Genomic DNA, 18,455 nt, shown 5'->3' with positions numbered 1-18,455 from the left:
TCAAATATCTAATTTACTTTAATGAGCATGTATTTTAATGGTGTCTGTACGACATAGGTACTTCAGTCTTGTAAATGAATTTTCAATATATATTCTCTAAAACTCAAAACAATTCCTCCTATCATAGAATAGAATAGTGCAAATATAGCTATAAAAATTAAATTTTACATTCGATGAAACGTAAATGATGCATCGATGGCAAAGATGGTAAAATATATCGTTGGAGTTTATCATGGTAACAACAAATCGGTAATTTTAATAATTTCAACATGTTGGTATCGCATGTAAATGAAAGATGCATGCGTGCTTGAAATTACCGTGGTAAATATTAATTTTCTCCGGCAACATCGCGCAATTTCGTATCGTTTTGCTGCCAAATTAGGGGGAATGCATGGTAACTTCGTTAAGACGTCGTGCAGCACGGCACGGCATCCCAATTAACCAGAGATAATTAATTGGGATCTATTGTTCCAATTGCATATTAATGTCAATTTGCATGGACGAGTTCCTCGTCATCCCTTTCGCGACTTAAGTGTCCCCAGACGTAGATGTATATAGATGAAATTGCAGCCGCGTTTCCAACGAGCAGCATCGTTTCGTTTTAAAACGACCGCAGCGAAGATAATGTCAAGTGTCGTGTGCCGTGGGATCTCGAAATTTCGTTCGCCATTCTTCCTCCAATTCTTCGTCGAATTAATCTTTCTGTCGAATCTTTTGAAGGGCATAATTTCATTTATTTTCCGTCTTTTTTGCTTGAAGCACTTTAAACTGAAATTAACAGAAATTGCATCAGTGTATAATATAATGGTGTAACAATAAATGGAAGAAGGAAAGTGGAAGATGATGTAGCAAGTTGTGAATGAAACGGAATGAAACAATTAGTAGACACGAAAGCTACACGCTTTATATAGCAATGTTGCGAATATATAGTTGAAATTTTGAGAGAAAATTGTGTTTAAAGTTCGGTACTTTGTGCGCACTGAAGATGTACTTGCACGTAATATTACTTACTGATGACATATATGTAATCTAAAATTGTGGTAGGGAAACATATTCGGTTAATAAGTAGAAAGGCTCGAGTTTAGGTTACTTTGGTAGATATTTGGATAATAAAATGAACTGGTTCCTTAGAAGTTCAAAAGCATCTTTCCATCGCAAAGTGAACGTTATTGATACGCAATATAATTTAAATGTATAGAGCAATTTTATACTAATATCATTTGGAAAGAAAATAATTAAATGTAAGTAACAGAGAAAAAATTTGACACTAGAATATACTAGATAGAAACATCAATGGCACAGTATTAGAGTATATACATTAGCACACGTACAAGTCACTGATTGGACTAAAAGAGCCAAGTTCTCTAATAGTAGAGCATTTAACCCTAGAAAGACCTCTCTAGCTTCTCGGGTCACTTGAGACCGCTTAAATTGTATCCACTTAGAATCAAATAGATTTACATCGACCACAACCTAACTACACGAAACAACTTCCTATCAAACACATAAATATATACTCATTTCCCTGCAGATTAATCATTCTAACAGCTCAACGAAATTGTTTTAGCAACGTTTAACGAAACTCATCCGTTCCACTTCTTTTCTCTGTTTTCTCTCTCTTTTCACTATAACAGCAACTCAACCAAAACCGCAAAAGACGATTAATAATTGAAGAAAACCGAGTCCCAGGTAATCCACAGATCCAGAGTCTCGCAGTAGTCTCCCAACAGGGAAACGAAAACGGCGAGGAAAGGGAAACGTAGGGGACAGGGTTCACAATGCGCCGGACGAGGCGAGCAAAGAGGCCAACGGAAGAAAGATTCTGTCGCTGGGCTCGCGGAACGAACGACGCGGATAAATGATTCACCGGGTCGCTGCGAGCATTTGCGTTTCCGCGCCTCGTCCCCCGAGCATTTCTTCCTCGTTCTTCTTCCTCTTCTTCCTTTTTCAAACACTCCCGGACAAATTTGTATTTCGCCGGAGAAAACCAGGTTCTCCTTAAGAGACGACGGGAAGAAACGAGTAGGAGAGAAGAAAAGAAGGAGGCTTTGCGAGAGGAATAAGAGGAACGTCGAGGAGACACATATACCGGATGGACCGGATATAGGGGTTGAAGGGCGGAAATTGAAGTTCTTAGGGCAGGAGAGAGGAATTTATTGTGTCATCAGTAGCAATTACGCGGAATCGCGAAATTACATGGCGACGGTAGGCTGTAGATTTCTTTGTGACGATGTGCACTGACCCGGATTTTCGGTGTTTGCTTCGACAAGCGAACGGTAAAAGGGAAGAAGAAGAAGAAAAGAGGGGGGGGGGTGGAAGTCCCCTTTGGATTCCTGCGAACTTTCTTGTACTCCCGATTAAATTGATCTTATCGAAGGCCGCGACATGCTGAAATTCCACTCCCCTCTACTCCCGATCCGACTTCGGCTATGATCGGCAAGAAATCGGGAAACGATTTCCGCTTCATGAGTCCGTTTACTATTGTACATAAAGATGGATCTTTATGTGACTCGATGATGAATTTTGAACTCGAGTAGCGTACTCCTAAAAATATTCCTTATCTTTCGGAAGATTAATGAACGAGGAGATGCTTTTTTTGATATAGTTATGATACTTTCGTTATTTTGGAATCTTTTTTGTGAAGATTTTTTGTCGCTGTCTTTTTTTGGTAATAGAATATTTTTAATGAATTTATGATGGTTTATTATCACTCTTATCACTTTCGGAATACATAATCATTAATTTTAGATTTATCTTTCAATAGCGTTCTGTTTTATTTTTAGTTTTACTTGAAACTAAGTGTATGACCGTTTTGAAAAGATATTTATTACTTCCCGGCGAGAAGTTTGTTTTTATTCTGTATAATGAATGACTCGCATATCAAGCTTTGTTTATATTTTATTTATTTGTAAAGCAAAATCAGTAAGTAACCTTGATATTCCGTTTTCGATAAGTAGTGTAAACGATTGCTCGAAAAACCTGATGTATCAGTATACTGAAAAAAGGAAGTCGCAATAGCACACCGATACGAATTATCTTTAACCTTTGCCGAACGCGTGATGCCTTCCTCTTGCCTTGTCAAATATGGTCAAAATATATTTTTACTATCTTATAGCGGTCTTAATGTAGACAGATGATTTCTTAAAATTATTCAAGTTGTTATAAATCAAATAATTATGAAAAAATACAATACAAAACAACATAAAAAAAAAAAAAATGAAAAAACTAATAGGATCAAACGGAATTTTTGACGAAATATGGATTTCTGCGAAACGAGTTCTAAAAAAAAAGAGGAAGGAGAGGAAAGAAATAAAAACTACATTTCAGAAAATTTTCCAAGTAGTAAATTATATTGTTCGAAATAAAAAAAAATGAAATACAGTGGGAAAAATTTTGATTGCCGACCTGGTACGAAACTAGCAACGCGAGCTGCAGATACTCGGCGAATGACCAGACTATTGGACATCATTGCTTTCGGTGGTAACACGGTGTTACAATCTGATGCAGCTCGTCCGTGTCGGTAATCGTGGTCGCAACACGCGTAAAAACAGCGAAATAGGTGGCACTTAGGCAGCTCGGTACATCGACGATTCGTAATATTTTATTATTCATTTCCGTCCATGAATTATTCACGTGAACAAGAATATAGGGGGCTGGCTAACAGAAAAACTGTGGATGATATTCAAGCTCATTATTTTATAAGCGTTATAATACTTCTCTTAGGAACAGATTTTTCAAGCGCATCCTCTATGTCTCTGCCTTATACCCCACATTTGCATATTTCGTACAGAAACGATGCAAAAGAAAGTTTTAATTGGACATACCCTCGCAGACGATACTCGATAACAGTTTCGTATACCGAAATACTTTCGTAAATATATGTATTACTGTAGAAAAGCATCGGGATACTTGTTTACTTTTGATACGATTTACTTCAAATAACGTTACGGATGAATCAAACGGCAATGATTTTATTGTTTGCGATCATCATAACTGCATTTAATAGTAGGAAAGTTTAAAAGAAGCGCATATACATAGCGTAGAAAAATACATAGAATATTTAAAATATAACGCATCTGTTAAAATATTTAGAAGCTAGAAATAAATTTTTATTTAGATTTTATTTCTTTAGTTGTATCAATAAAAATTAGAATTTGTATAAACATCTACAGTCTAATGATTACAAAATAATGAAATCAATTTAGTTCGATTCACCTATAATTTAATAATAATTGCAATACATTTTATTGAAAACAAATAAATATCCGAATAATTTTTTACATAGCGTACATAACTAATTCTTTCTTTCTTTGCCTCTTGAAGTAGAAAAAGAAAAAAATATAGATGGATAAAGGAAAATCGGATTTTTACATATAATGCAAGCAGATGAGAGTAGTAGATTTGAGTGAATACGGCTTTGAGCGGCATGCACGCCTCCACTTGGCCATTTATCCGGGCCACGGGCAGAAATGGCCCTTTACAGCACGGCTAGCCCGGTAATATACAAGAAAGGAGAAACTGGTAACTAAAAATATACGGGTACACTGGGGCTTGCAACGAGCCCGACTTCAAAGAAATGGATGGCCTTCAAAGGCCACTCGCGGATGGTTACGTGCGAATTTTTTAGGATCAACGACTACGTTTGTATGATGGCGGCGCCTACCGGACAAAAATATTTTCCCACCGTTTCGTTTGCTCTAGAGGCTCGTTCGCTCTGTTAGCTTCGATCGAGTAACGATTCTACTGGGATAGTTTCTATCCCGAGAACACTCGGTTATCTCTTTGTTTTTGATTGTTACATAAATGTGCTATAACAGAATTTTTTTGGACTTGGTGTATTTGATGGTTAATTTCACCGAAGATGTTAGGTTATATCAAATTAGGTTCAATTAAAAGCTGTGTTTTCTGTGAAATCGGATTCATTAATATAGTTGTTCTTTCGTTTTCTTCATAGTAAAAAGATGAATTTTGTTTACTTCATAATAAAAATAAGTATTGAACAAAAACATCACTATTAGTATTGTCAAGAGCTAATCAACTTTCTACTGATTAATGCCCATTACCGATTAATGCCCATAATGCCCGTTCAATTATACCGCATCAGCCGTACCATAAATGTCCATATTAACCAAGTTTCATCGCCATCTAATGACTTCGATATCCACGGGCTAATCCGCGTCCAAATACAGGCAGGAAACTGCACACGGGATACAATAACGACTGTGTATTCCTGTTGTCCTAAGATCAACTCGTATCACCATCACGCATATCTTGATTTACCATGAAGGTATATATGTGCAGTAAAGAAATGAGATAAGGTAAATAACCAAACTAGTCAGAGAAAGGGTATTCAGAAGATTTCAGTAATCTCTAGGTAATCAAGTAACATTATTGGGCTATTTGTCTATCTCTCACTGAAGATGTATAGCTAGTGGAAACGATATAGCGTGGTCATAAATTAAAGCGTTAGGTGGCGACAGTTATCGATGTGGAGCTACCATATCTACAGCTGTATGCATGATATAGCAATGTTTTAGCATTTTCATTTGCAAAACCTTTCTATAAAATAGATCTTTGAAATATTTATTAATAAAAATGGAAATTTGGAGGAAAGAGAGATTCGAAGATTAAAAACGTCTTTTTTGGCCCGAGTTTATATTTTTATTGATAAATATTCCAAAACTCTTGAAAATTAATGCATTAAAAAAAATTAAATTGTTTCTCAGAAAAGTTAGTCTTGCTCTTCCCCTTTATAAGAATTCATTGTTCTCGAACCATGTCTCATAATTGCGTAGAGAAGTAGCGTAATCGAAGTTGCTCTAATAATTCCGAGAAAGGGTGCTTTCGTGAAAGATGTGTGGTTTAGAAACGAATGTAATAGAGAGGCACGTAGATCTGGATCCAAGAGCAACGTCCCCTACATGGATATGTCGAGACTGGTGGCTGCTTGTGTCGAGCTACCGCATGGTCTATATCTGACGACGCATTATCTGCTTTACTGCCTCCAGCAAACTGGGTATTGCATCCTACTTGAGTTGTTCTCGTGACACTCCCGATACATCCACTGCTATACCTATAGTACTACTATATTCCACCTTTCTTTTAGGCGGAACCTTTACCCAAGTTTCCCTTTTCTTTTTTTTCGTCCTTTTTCTATCTAGCTCCTTTTCTAGGATCTTTTTCTTGTCCCTTCAACAGACTATACATATATCTTTATCCTTTGCTTTGTCGCGTGGCCAGCCACCTTTTATTTTATGCCTTGCTCTGTCTCCTTTCTGTCCTTTCACCGACGTTTCAATTTTTTCGCCTCTATCGAACATTTTGCTACCTTGAGATCCAATTTCTCTACTCTGATGTTGCTCTTTTCCTCATCTACCTTTTTCGATTTTCTTGGTCCCTTCTGTGTCACTTGTTTCTTTCAAATTCTTCTCTCTCTTGGGGATTACACGATGCTGCGAGAAGTATCGTTTGTTTAGACAAAGAATATCTATCCAGAGATTTCTGAAGTTAGACGTACTAAGTTGCAAGTTCAAAAGACACGTTATTGCAGTAACTGTTCAATCTGGTTTCTATAGGCCAGAATTTTCTCGAAACACATCTTTGATCGCCGGAACTTAATCCTTTACTCGAAGTAGTTTAACATTGTCCAAAGTGACTTTTCAAGCTACCGGGCTTCCCTCCTCTTTTCAGGGTTGATACATGAATTCCGATCGAAATCTGAAAGCTCATATTATATATGGAAGACCTATATTATAGGACAGTTACCTTTCACAAAAATTGTATTATTACAATTTCTGTAACAAATTAAAATTGAAAAAATTTAATTAAATTTATAGAAATTGAATCTATTAGAATTTTAGAATTAAAAGATTCTTGTCGGCTGCAATTTTTACAAGAATTTTCCTATCGTTTTAGAATCTTAACCATCTTATTTATCTATTATACTCTTTAACAGTCGGAAAAACCGTAATCTATGTAGCTACATTGAACTAAATAATTATCGAACACTTTTGTATAGCTATATTTTCTATAAAAGTCAATATTACAACTATTCTACAGTAGAATATTGCAATATATCTATATTAAAAAAATTCATATAGAAAGTGTTTGTATGATAAAATTTTCTATAAAAATAATGTATAATTACAACTAAAAATAAGAATCACAATCTCCAAAAAATGCTTTATAGCCCCGTTGAAAATCGCGACAAGTTGAGAACCCGGATTATAAAATAAAATGTTTCCCCTAAAGTGCATTAGTTTTTCCATTTCCATTTGCATAGAAGACGCAACGTTGACACACGATTAAAGATTGCCTTCTGTATATCACCAGCGTGTCTGCCACACTCCAACTCCCATAAACTCGATTCCCGTTACTTCGGCCGATTCGGTTGCACCCTGGATACCGGAAAAGTATCTCGTCCGAAGTCGAAAAGCGATGACGGCCGCGCACCGCGTCGCAACGCGACAATAGCTCCGATGAGCAACTTCGACAAAGGGAAACGTGCGTTTATTGTCTCATTGTCTTCGTCTCCACTTCGTTGCTCTCGATAATTTTGTCAATTTCATCCGGCCCCTAGACGTTTCGGCCATTGCACGGTTTCCACCGACGAAAAATCAATTCGGACGCGAAGTAGTCCCAGTCGAGATTCTTTGCTATGTTTACGATATATTTGAATTGTATTCTGGTATTTTACTATTTCAAATACATAAAATGTAGATATATTGCTCAGGGAAGTTGAACTTTCTACTCTCATTATTAAAATGTTAATTTGTGTAGATACGAATTCGTGTGCTCCATTTTTAATTAATTCGAATATGTAAATATCAATATTATCAGAATTACTAAAAGACAAAGGTCAGAGGTAAGAATATTATTGGCGAAGGTGGTTCTTTTTTGTTTTTATGGAATATCCTTGGAAAAGGGAGAAATATTGATATGAGATATTGCTCGTTTATTATGGAATTACGTATCCAAAGATAATTCCGTCAATTAATCGGATGTTCGTAAGAAAGATGTAAAAATTGCTCTATATAACAACCTACTTGAATGGAAACAAAATTAAATTTAAAATCCTAATAAATATATTGCGGATGTTTATGCATTTCCATATTTTCATAAATATAACTAAAGACTTGGATGTAAATAAGAAATTTGTTTCATTCATTCACTAAATATTATAAAAAGTACTTCGTTTTAGATATCCTTGTTTATTGTATGCATTCTGCGGATCTTTGCACTTATAAATTCCCCCAAAATGTATAAACAATCGCAGTTTACTAATTAATATCTAAATGTATCTTACGACCCAACATGTTCGATTAGACTAATCGAAATCGATCAACTCGTACACAGTATTATAGTTTCGAATACTTGTGAGACATCTGAATATTAAATTACAAGAGCTGATAGCCTTGATTCATCAACAAATATGTAACTTCTTGTCAGTTGAACGATGTTTTTCAATTGCACGTGTTCGTGTCGTTAATTTAATTGGACTTCAGGAGCGGTTCCCGTTTCGTTCATCCTCACTGCTTACCTAACCTCACTCGCTCGGTTTCTATTTCCTTTATTGCGCTTACGTATGCAACATTTCCAAATCAGGAGTGCTGCCAAGTGGGACGTGGCACATTTCCTGCTTTACCCTGTGCTGGTTACTATTTTCAGGGTTTTTTTGCTCTTCTTTTTTTCAACAGGAGTCAATGACTTCGCGAATGCACGAACCTGTGTGTGTTTGCGTCAAAATCTGCATCGCTCAGGAATTGGTAGGAAGTTTTGACAAAGAGAACGATTCCAGCGTTATCGCTGTACGTTGATGGAGGATATCCAAATATAGTACTGGTTATCGCCTTAATTTAGAACTATGCCCGCCTGCATGCAAACGCGTGTATCATACGCAACGATCACCCGTTTGATTACAATTTAGCTCACAGCCGGCAATATTTCGCAACTTTGTTGAAATTGGATTAAGGAACGTGCCGGATAATAAATAAATTGTTCTCGCGGCCGAGGCAAATTGCAAATAATCGTGATATGAATTCCTTGCTAACCTCAAAATGTTGAAGTTTCTTATTTTTTGTAGAGCGTTTAAGAAATATCAATTTTATATGGACATTTACGATTTACAATAGTTTACAAAAAGTATACGACTAATTATTGAAAATACTGTTTTGAATATATGTATTATGTGTGTGTTATATGGAATTTGGAAATTCCATTTTTCATTTAATTTCTACATTAAGTGTTAAAATACTTTAAACTACTATAACTAGTAAACTATAGTAAAGTGCTATATGTATATCTTTAATGTTAGAAATATGGACATGTATTTAATATTAAAATGTTACAGATTAATTTGTATTCCACATTCAAAACACCCGATACATTTTTTCTAATCTAATGAAAATTTTAGTGCAATTGTTGGTGAATACGCATTCCTATGAAGACGTTCCATTCTAAAGGGAGTTGAGTCTCGCATGTTTTCAAGCTTCCTTTTCAATTTTCGAATGTGAAAGCGTATATGTTATGTACATAGTATACAATACACACGTCTCTGTCATCGAACGTGACACAATGGCCATCGATGAGACGACGACTCTCGACAAAGGTAAAAGTTGCTGTATTGTCTCTCGGCTTCCACGATATCCACTGAAGTGTACCGATAATTTTGTCAATTCCGACTGGTGGCAACGCTGCTTTTTCTTCTTTCTGGATACAAGACAAATAGTAACGGTTTTCAATTACCTTTCACAGCACATAGGTTTTTTTTATTGCTAGACGCCTGGTAGATTTTAACCTGCCAGAGGGGTTGTTGTCACTTTTAACCTTTACTCTTCATGAAAATCAATTACTTTTTTTAACCCTTTTTTTGTTTGTTTGTTTTCACAGTAACTTTTTATACTCTTTTTCCTTTTTCCATTTTCTACTTTTTATTTGTATCGTGCACCGGAGATCAATTTGACAGTCATTGGAATAGTTTTGACGTTAAGTGTCCTTTACAATAGTAAAATGTGTTCACCGATTGTAAGATATATTCACTCAGTCAGACATTAACATTTTTGTTAAAAATATTTTTTTATTGGAAAATGATATAAGCCGAATTTTCGATATTTGAGACAATCGATATAATGGATACGTATAAAGGATCACCGCACGTATTGAATATATTAAAAACCTAAAGTAACAGAAGAATTAATATTCATGGGTAATTCGGAAAAGCAGATCTTTGCGTTTTTGTAACCTTTAATAGGTAATTCTTCTAGACATACGTGAGATAAATTCGAATCTGCAAACCATTTTTTCCTAGAATCTACAATTATTCGAAAATATCATCTAAACATTTATATATGTTTAAATAATGATCGAAGTGAAAAGGACACCTAAAACACGCCATTTTTTGCTTATATTAATCAGTTTATTTCAAAAACTAAAAATCTGGGAAATAATTTAACCATAGCACGCAATAGAATAGACATTTCTGTTCAGGATAGCATCAAGAAAAAGTAGAAAACCATATTTTGTTTCCAATAGAAAAGCGAAACAGTAACAAAACACATGGTGGTGGCAGTGATACTCAATGTTGGTGATTCCCTCGTCTGCCGCTCGGCGTAATAGAACCGCTAAACGCGCGCGGCTGTTATCCTCCAGTATTGAGTACCATTACCGTTGCTGCGTGTTTTGCCAAAGTTTTTCGCTTTTATATTGGAAACAAATCACGATCTTCCAGCTTTTCTCGATGCTTTCCTTAACATAAATGTCTGCTGCATTACATGCTATAGTTAGATTTTCTTTTACGCTTTTAGTTTTTGAAATAAATTGAAAAACGTAAGGAATGTCCACAGAATTTTTTCGTCTCAATTGCAACTCACTAGCTGCTAATATAGAAGCACAAAACATTTCCGAAATTGAAAATTTGCAATTATGTTCAAAATTTTTTTTTTTTTTTTTTTTTTGAAAACTGTGGGTTCTAGGTAAAAACGTTTTGGAGGTTCGTGTTTACCTCTCTACGGTCTACAGAAATCGCCAATTGAAGGTTGCAAAATTAAATACGTGTTATACAGTGTTATCAGCGACGAAATCAATAGTGAATATTCGATGTAATTATATTCCCCTTTATATTTCTACTATATAACATCACTCTATAAACTTTCCAGTAATGATCAAAGCTATGAAAGACTGTAATTAAGACCAAACTACAAACAAAGTGAACATACATGTATGCTTTATACTCCTTCATCAAAGCTTTCATTCATTTGAATCTCTCCTAACCTGTTACGTCTTTGAAACTTCTTAAGACATATATAACGTGTATAAGTACAAAGATCTGGAAATTAGTAAACGAGCTTCAAAGAGTTCGTATGGTAGCTGTTCCGTGCAACATACCGCCTCTTGTTATCTTTCAGGACATTTTCAAAGAATCTGTTAATCCGAGCTTCCATCATGGCGGAAAGAACGCATCGTGTTCCAATGTGTGAACTCCTGTACAACATACACATAAGTACTTTCCTCTTCCACGAGATTCCTCCAACACGAGTTTTTACCTTCCTTTGTCACCTTCGTGCGTCTGTTCATTTTCTCAACATCGCGTCGGTTCTATCTGGCACGCCTCTGTAAACAAAAGCAAAGCCGCATTGCTGGGCTCCACGATGCACACAGAGCGAGAGAAAGAAGAAGAAAGGATACGGCGAGGGTGGTCTGGAAGGGGGAAGGGATCTTTTAAAAATAGCTTTCTCTACAAGAAAGCCTCGAGTGGGTTTCTCTAATTAAACAGAATTTCCTTGGTTAACCACGCTGACAAGTGTCGCCAGGACTCTCTCTCTCTCTCTCTTGTTGCACTGAATCTATACTTGCGCCACTGTCACTGCGGCTAATTATGCAGCTTAGTAACTTTTCTCAATTTTCACTATTTTATTTCAGTTTTTCTTTTTTTTCCAAAGATTTATTGTATTACTAGACAGTGAACTTTTATATATTCATATTCATATTTTTATTCATATTTTTATGAACACATTTAAAGAAATAGAACTCAATTAGAAATCTCTTTCAAAAGAAATTACAAAAGAGCACTTTGTAAATTTTATATATTCTTATATGTTACATTTTGTAAATTTTTGTGTATGTAAATTCTCTGTAAATGCATTGACCTTTTTGATAAATTTTAGTTGGATTAAGCTGAAAAGGCATTAGGTTCAAAAGCCTTCTCCTTATTATAATTACCTCACCGAGGTTTCTATCTTTGTTTCTCCCTTCCTCAACCCCTTTTTTCCTTCCCCTCCTTTAATCTACAGGTCCTACAGCACGCCAAATATACAGAGCGGACTGCTCGAAATTTCCAACGTCTGATTTACGTCGATAATATCGGCTCTAAGAGGGAAATGGGTCAAACGAATGTTACGTGTTATCAAAGGGAAAATTTGATCGAATAAAATCGTTCCAACGGAGACGTACGAAGTAGCGTCGAACGTATTACATGTACATAGGTTAGGGTAGCCTTTTGTTGGTTCTATGTCGATGAAACTAACAATATGTATTTATCTGCTCGTAACGTATTTAAGAAAGCAAGTTTGCACAAAGTGCGACTTCCTCGCTAGGTATAACTAGACTTAGAGGAGAAGCTTATCTCCGTTACGACCCAAAAACCGTTTTAGATACATGATAACTCATTTTAATAATAATATTTGGTTCATATTATGAACTGAAAGGTTTACGATAGTTCCAAGTTCCTTCAAGTGCTCAAGTTAATTTGACATCTGATATTTTTTTTGGCAGAAGTTATATATTTATGTTTAATATAACATTTTCCTTCAGAAATAGCAATATCGTGTGAATGTAAATCAAATGGCAATTTCGAATGACTTACTTCGCGCAATTAAATGTTTTTTTTGTCCATTGTCAGAATTCACTGCAGAAATTTCATCTTCAGCTCTACTTTTTTTTTTTATCTTGGCTTTTTCTTAATCGCGAGCATCGTGTACGTTGGTTGCTGGTGGATTTTTCCTCTGTCGTTTCTGTGACTGCTTTCTATGTTTTTATTTCGTTAATGCTTTATAATTGAAGAAAAAAGCGCTTCCCAAGTAATAAGGGCGGAATCTCTAAAACGTAACTTTCTTACGGTTCTGCTATAGAAAAAGCTCGAGTGGACTTCCGTAATTAAAGAGAATTTTCCGAGTGACATGTCAAATTAACTTAACGACTTTCGTACTGTGTTACGCTGGAGTTTTAACGATTTCGAATTCCCCTCCTCCATTTCATCCTTTCTTTTTAGCTCTCCTATATATATATATATACACATACATACACTCTTGTTACGTTCCACCGCGTGGTCTAGTGATTTCAAAGATTTCAGAGTGTGATGTATGTTTGTCAGTCGGTAGGCATTTAATTTTCGCTAAACCAACAAGGATATGTTTGAAATTGTGCATATACAGGCACGAAAAGAATTTTTCTGTAAACGAACATCGTTATTATCTGATATTTATCAAAGCGGAGATTAAAGAAAATGTTTCTCCATTTTGTTGATAAATAAATAAAAAACAGTATAATTACAGGATTTTTCAACAAATTGCAACCGCGTATTTCAAGTGCAATATATATATATATATATATATATATATATATATATATATATATATATATATATATATATTGCACTTGAAAATATTATATATATATATATATATATATATAATTATTATATATATTATTATATATTATATTGTTATATATTATTTTATATTTTTTTATATATATATAAAGCATACTAATGAAGCGCGTTAATTAAATTATTCTCAGCAAATGCAACAGTTAGAGAATTCGATTCATTGTTGCTTATTACTGCAAGTATTGTTGTTGAAACGCATTGTGTTCAAAATCACAGTAGGTAATGTATGCCTGTGTTAATGTAAACAATTTTATTGCTCATAGCACATAGCGTTTTGGAGGAAAAGAGACCCTCTATAACCTAAGGTCCTACCATAAACCGAGTCTTATAAATCTACAGGAACCGTTAATCCTGCAAGTATTTTCGGTTTATAATTGGTACTTAAAAAGTCATTAGTAAGTTCTATTGTAAATTCTATTGTAAAAGTATTGTAACTATAGTATAGTATAGAAAAGCAGGTAATTACCTAATGGGGAAAAATCAAATAGTTGTCTAACGGAAAAGCAACTTTTTCCCATAAATACTGTCGCCCATGAACCACATTGGTAGAAGGCTTCTTCCTCCTATCTTCAGCGTGGCAAATAAATTTTATAATCCTGTGAATCACAGTGTTATACTCCAACAACTACCCCTATTATCTTAACGGAAATCAGAGGATCGATCTATTCGTGGCGTCGATCATTGCAATCGTAACGGGAATTTACGACGCTTTGACGCGTTTTCTCGCGACCGCGTCTCCCCGCGATAGCTCGAAAATACAGAGAGATTACAAAAATTTGATGGCACTCCAAAGCATTTAAAAATGATCAATGTCTGATCACTGCTATCTTGTGTTTTGCCTTACAATTAATCTTTTCATATATTGTTATATTACTTTATATTCTTCTCCTGTGGCGCTTTTCATTATTCAAATAAATCCTTCAAAAATAGAGTTTTCTCTTCATCAAAATTTTTACCATGACATTTATCGAGAAATTAAATTAAGCCTACAAAAATGTTGTAAAATCACTTTAGGTCTCATACATAAAAATAATCTATGAATAGAAGTATCTGTTGCACCAATGCAAGATGGCGAATAACTTAGTAGCAGCCACCCGCTATACATCTCTTCGATTTATCTTTCTATTCGAAATTGATTTTTCAACGGACATGTCACAGAGAATGCAGAGTTACGCTGCTTACCCCCTATACCCATGGATGCTTGCAGATCCTGAAAGCTTGAGATTCGCCAAATTCCATAGTTTACAGTCGAATGACGAGGACAACTTCCATTCTCCACCTAGAGACGTATAATACCATTCCCAACCTCGCAACCGACAAAATCTGAAAATAAACGTGTCGACTCAACTTTCATGGAAATAGTTTTTATTGTTATAAACTTATATATGCATCTATTATATTTGCACATACATATATCCCTGGAAATATGTAATGGAAAAATATAAGAAAAATTTTTCTATATCATATTTTTCTATTCATAGCTAAAGCATTAAAGGTGAGAATATATGGTAGTGCGATATCTCGACCAGTTTCCTGTGCAGCGTCGTTGCTCAGGTCGGTAGCATTCGATATCAGGCGTTGCTGTTGGTTCCATAGAAATGGATATTATAACTGATTCCGTTCTCCTCTTCATCCTTACAACGCGCAGGGAGGGAAAGGAAATCAACAATACAGTTCCTCGTTAAAAGGATCGTTTCTATGTAGTTTATCGACTCGCGCACCCGATTGCTATCTTTGCCTGTCATAAAAACATGCTTCTTTTTATCATTTTCTTATACGTACTTCAATTCTACGAATAATAACTCTTATTAATATTTAAACAGATATATTTTTTTCTTTTTTCACTGTATATACCATACGTTCATGTCTTGAACATTTCTTCAAAATTCAAACGTAGGAAAGTCAATGTCGTGTGTATGTGTGTAAACAGCAAAGAACCAAATAAATCCTGAACATACATTTTTAACCTTTTCGACCTCCCTGAAACGCGCTGCCATCGTAGGATTGAAAAGTTTACCTTAGAGGTAAACAGAGAACCCCCTCATGACGTCCTATTGTGAGAATTCCCTTCCCAAGGAAAGAACACGTGGACGACAGGCGATTAGTTATCGTCAAAACACATGTCGAGGGTTATTCGTGGTTGGAGAGATCACCGTGTTACTTTTTCACGATAGAGATTATTTCGTGAGTCGACATATGTCCCCCGGACATATGACATCAAGATACTCCTTCCAGAGTTCTTTCAACTCAGAAGGTTTCTTTCGATGTCTCAGGGTGATGTCATGCTCATAAAATTTACCCTAAGGACTCCTTCAATTGTCGTAGTTATAATAACTGTTTACAGACAGCGTTGCCACTACTGTTCGTGCGAAAATTTCAGTTTACAGTTACCAGGGAAATACCTGATGACCTATTAATACCTGAATACCTATTTTAATTGTACGGAGGATATATGCGGTGACTCACGAAAGTATTTAAACACTTACCATAAAAAATGTTTATGTATAGATTGTATAAGTTAATGAATTAATTTGATTATACTGATAAAATTTGAAACCATTAAACGTATTATGTCTAAGTTATAAGATATTTATCGCAAACATATATTTAGTAAAAAATTAATTTACTGCATGAATAGCCATTTTAATCATATAGAAAGTGTTAAGAAATATCCTACATACTGGATACATATTGAGGTTTATTAATATAATGTATAATTGATTGCTCGAATAATTGTAGCCCCTATGCATTATATTCGTAATAAATATTTTCCAACTTTTATGTACATTGTATATTCGGAAATAGTTTCTAGAAGTGTCCAGGTATCTTTTCCAGCCACTGTACGTTTTATCGGTTTCTTTATAAAAAGACAGGATCGTAATGTTTCGTATAGCTCATAAAATTCCCTTCGTTTTCGGATTTCAGCCTTTTTTTACTGTTTGAAATATAAATACGTATATATAGCCAGTGGTTATTGTGACTAACTCGATATGCCACTTCACGCGAAGGCCATTACGCATAAATACAGTTTCTGAATTACGATCACATATTATTATTATTATCGCAATGATTGCAGATGACGCCCACTGTATGAGTAATTAGTAATACATATTCTTGGACGGTAATTCCATCTCGCAAATAACATGGACTACTAAGCAGTGTAACACGATACTAGAAACTTTCTTCATCGATGTCGCCACAACAATAGGCTGCAGGAATGCTGGAAGTAGCGGTTTTTGTTGCGTGCGATCGCAGACTTTGCTAAGCCTTGTTTACAAACAACTTATCGACATGTTATTACGCAGGGTTGCGGTTTTATAGTCTCGTTTTTTTTTTTTTTTCGCCAGTGTCCAACCCTCGATTTAATCAACCGAATAACACACGAGAGGAGAAAGTATACGACACGTAGCTCGTTTTAAAGTTAAAATGGAAAGTCGTTGGATTATATAAGAAATTCTGAATTATTCATGACTGAAATTGAACGATACGGATTTGTTCCATTCTATTGAGCATGCGACAGAAAAAGTATTTATTGAAATTCTTTCATCTTATTATTCGATGAAAGTTCTTGAGCTTTCCTGTCGTCCTCACCACACTATCAAGGTTGTAATATCACAAATATAAGGTTTTTGCGAGGACGAACTGCTCGATCGTCTCGTTAGTCTTCTTACTCGATGAAAGGACTAACAATAGTGATGTGACCAGATATTGTAACGACACCTTACATTGATCTTCGCAATGTCGATACATCTACTACGAAGAAAATATTCGTGTCACGTTTGGCAACAGATGAAAGCAACAAAGTTACTCGGACAAACGAAATTGTTATCTTACCAATCTTTATAAAAAGATATGTTTATAGCTAGTATATCTTCGACGCCCAACCAAATACGTATTAATTTATTCGATTTGGTTTGGTATATTTGAGATGTTAGATCTTTATAACATTTAGAATGAACATTATCTATTCAGGTCAATTGAAATTCAATGCGAACAAAGTCCAAATTTATCCCTATTGTATTCCATTTTCTCTTCAAAGAAATGTTTGACAGTTGTGTATTCACACTGTGACAGACTAAAGAATCGAATTTGAAATGGAGAGCACGAGGTTGCAGTAACAAGTTTTCCGGTGACTTTGTCCTTGTCTTGCATTTCGTTTCCGAAACAGCCGGTTTGGCAGCCACTGTTTTGCACAGGATCAATTTCAAGAGATCTCTTTGAAGACGTACTCAAAGCGTTGCATATTATGCGCCTCTAACCGTACATCGTTCAAACGCGTGTGATGCAAGGAAGGACCTTGAAACAATGATTTATGCGTATCGTCATGTGCACCCTTTACCAAATCAATCTGCAGCTTCCGTGGCCGGGATCGGTCAGGGCCGTCGTACAGTGTCGCAATTTTGTCGCGCCACCACACGTCGTTCCGCATATTTATGAACCTCCATTGAAAATGCACCGCCTTTTCTCACAAAAATTTAGTGGACCAGCCAACATTTTTACATATTATGCACACGTATATATTGTAAGATGGATTTAAAAAGATTAAAAATTTAATTCCACTAAAATTTCGTCTCGTTAAAGCGTCAGATGTTATAATAATAAACGTTATATGAACGTTATATTAATGAACGTTAAATGAACAGATGCAAATATTCTTAACCTCAGAATAAGATAGTGATATTTTGTCTCGACTGTTATCGAACGTTCATTTATAACAATGATCAGCATCTTTATATGTATACTGTCTGTGAAAATTTGACAATAGAAGACAAAGCTTTCCACGAGATACACAAAG

The 18,455-nt window shown here is 35.2% G+C and overlaps 1 protein-coding gene across 3 annotated transcripts in view; it reads left to right on the top strand.

Moving 5' to 3' along the window:
• LOC100643574 overlaps positions 1-18,455 on the top strand; it is a 42,629-nt gene that overhangs the window by 7,796 nt on the left and 16,378 nt on the right. The window lies entirely within an intron of this gene.

The sequence above is a fragment of the Bombus terrestris genome, chromosome 7 (assembly GCF_910591885.1).
Source record: "Bombus terrestris chromosome 7, iyBomTerr1.2, whole genome shotgun sequence".
In the NCBI taxonomy this organism is placed as follows: Eukaryota; Metazoa; Arthropoda; class Insecta; order Hymenoptera; family Apidae; genus Bombus; species Bombus terrestris.
Note: the sequence above shows the minus strand (reverse complement) of the source record. Positions and strands in the feature narration are given on the sequence as shown.